The sequence below is a fragment of the Mandrillus leucophaeus genome, unplaced genomic scaffold, assembly GCF_000951045.1.
Source record: "Mandrillus leucophaeus isolate KB7577 unplaced genomic scaffold, Mleu.le_1.0 Scaffold1440, whole genome shotgun sequence".
Classification (NCBI taxonomy): domain Eukaryota; kingdom Metazoa; phylum Chordata; class Mammalia; order Primates; family Cercopithecidae; genus Mandrillus; species Mandrillus leucophaeus.
In genome coordinates, this window is record NW_012101411.1 from 111,651 (window position 1) to 113,572 (window position 1,922).

Consider the following 1,922-nt stretch of genomic DNA (forward strand, 5'->3'; position numbering starts at 1 on the left):
GGTGAGTGGGGACTTTAGAACCGGGACCGCGGCGACGCTGATTGGCGTCTCTAGAAACCCGACACCCAATGGGAGTGAGAACGGGGTCCGCGTCGTGAGTATTCCGGAAGAAGGACACGACGCAGGTTGTCAGAAGAAGAGAAACTGCCGAGATGGGGAATCCCCAACGCTGGGACTCCCCAATCCATACACCGCCTTCGGGGCCTGAGACCCTGAGAGCCACACCTGGGGCCCTGGGACTTCGCCCTGACTCCGCTCCTCCTGTGCCAAGCGCTCTGTCTCACTGTTTCCCTGAGTCTTGGCCCAGGAGCTGTCTGAGAAACCAGGGAGAACCCCTGGCATGGGCCCTGTCACTCTGCCTTCACTTTTCATCCCGGAATCTCCATCCCTGAACTGGACTCCCTGCCTCCCACTCCTTACCTGTCCCCCAGGACTCTTCTAGAAGAAAACTCACCCCACGGAGCTTTGTGCCAGAGACTGAGCTTACTCTGGGAATGAAGGTATAGAGACTTTTTGTTTGCTTTTTGGTTGTTGTTGTTTTTCTTTTTAAATCTAGAAAAGTTGCGCCTGAGTGCATGAGACAGAATAGAGATCAGTTTGCTGTTTGTTTATTAAATACATTGGGTTGTAGAATCTTGGTAACCCCCGAATGATCAGGAATCTATCTAATCGGTAAAAAATGTGACTTTGGCCCCTTGATTTATAGATGTGTCCGAAAGCGTTACAACAGGACTCACAAAGCTCCTAAATTTCACTTTCGCAAACAATGTATCTGTGACTCCCGCTTGTCGTATTTTAAATGTACCATCATTCCAGAGCTCTGAGTTTCTGTGTGAGTCCAGGATATTTCCTCAGTATAAACTAGCACACTGTGTTACTATATGTTGCAAAAAGCAGACATATAGTTTGCAGACTATATGTCCGCAAACAGTACAGACTATTCACCTCACAGTTGCAACTGTTCAATGCAGTCACAATGCCCCTCACCAGTGCTCATGCCCTGCCTGTTTTTAGGAAGTATCCATTTCTAAGTGTTGTGTATATTTTATAGGAACACTTAGTATTTTTAAAACCTGATTAACATAAAAGCAATTAGTTTTTAGGCAGACCCACATAAGGTATTAAAGGCCAACTGCCAAGGACACCCTGCTAGGCTCTGTAGATGGATATATTAAAATCCATAAAACAATGTATTGAAACCTAAGAATTCTGCTGCTTTCGAATTCTTTCCTCTGGTCCTTTTCCTCAGCGCCTGCTTCTCCAACCCTTCCTTCAGTCCCTCTCATCCTTCAGACCCTCCTCTCCCTTTAGTCCCCACCGCACTGTCACTTGTCTGTCTCTTATACACATCTAGATGTGTATAAGAGACAGATATTAAACTACATCCTCTTTGGCCATGGAAATTCTCCTTACCTTTTAAAACTAAATTACATGTTTAATATCTTATAATTTCTTTAGGCCAGATGTGGTGGCTCACGCCTGCTATCCTAGCACTGTGGAAGGCAGGGGAAGGCAGATTTGTTGACTCCAGAAGTTCAAGATCAGCCTGGGCAAAACCCCCATCTCTACAGAAATATTAGAAAATTAGTCAGTCATGGTGGTTCATGCCTGTAGTCCCAGCTACTCAGGAGGCTGAGATCAGAAGGTCCCTTGAGCCCAGGAGGTCGACACTGCAGTGCATGGTGATCATGCCACCGCACTCCAGCCTGGGTTACAGAGTGAGACCTTGTCTCAAAAATAATAATGATGATGATGATATATTTGGAGCAAATGCAATTTAACATGTAATAATACATCCTCTCTTGTGAAAATGTATTATTTATTTACGATTGAGTAACAAATTATGTAACACTTAGCTCAAAACAACAAATATTCATCATCTCCCACAGTTTCCAATGGTTAGGAATCCAGGAGAGGTTTCC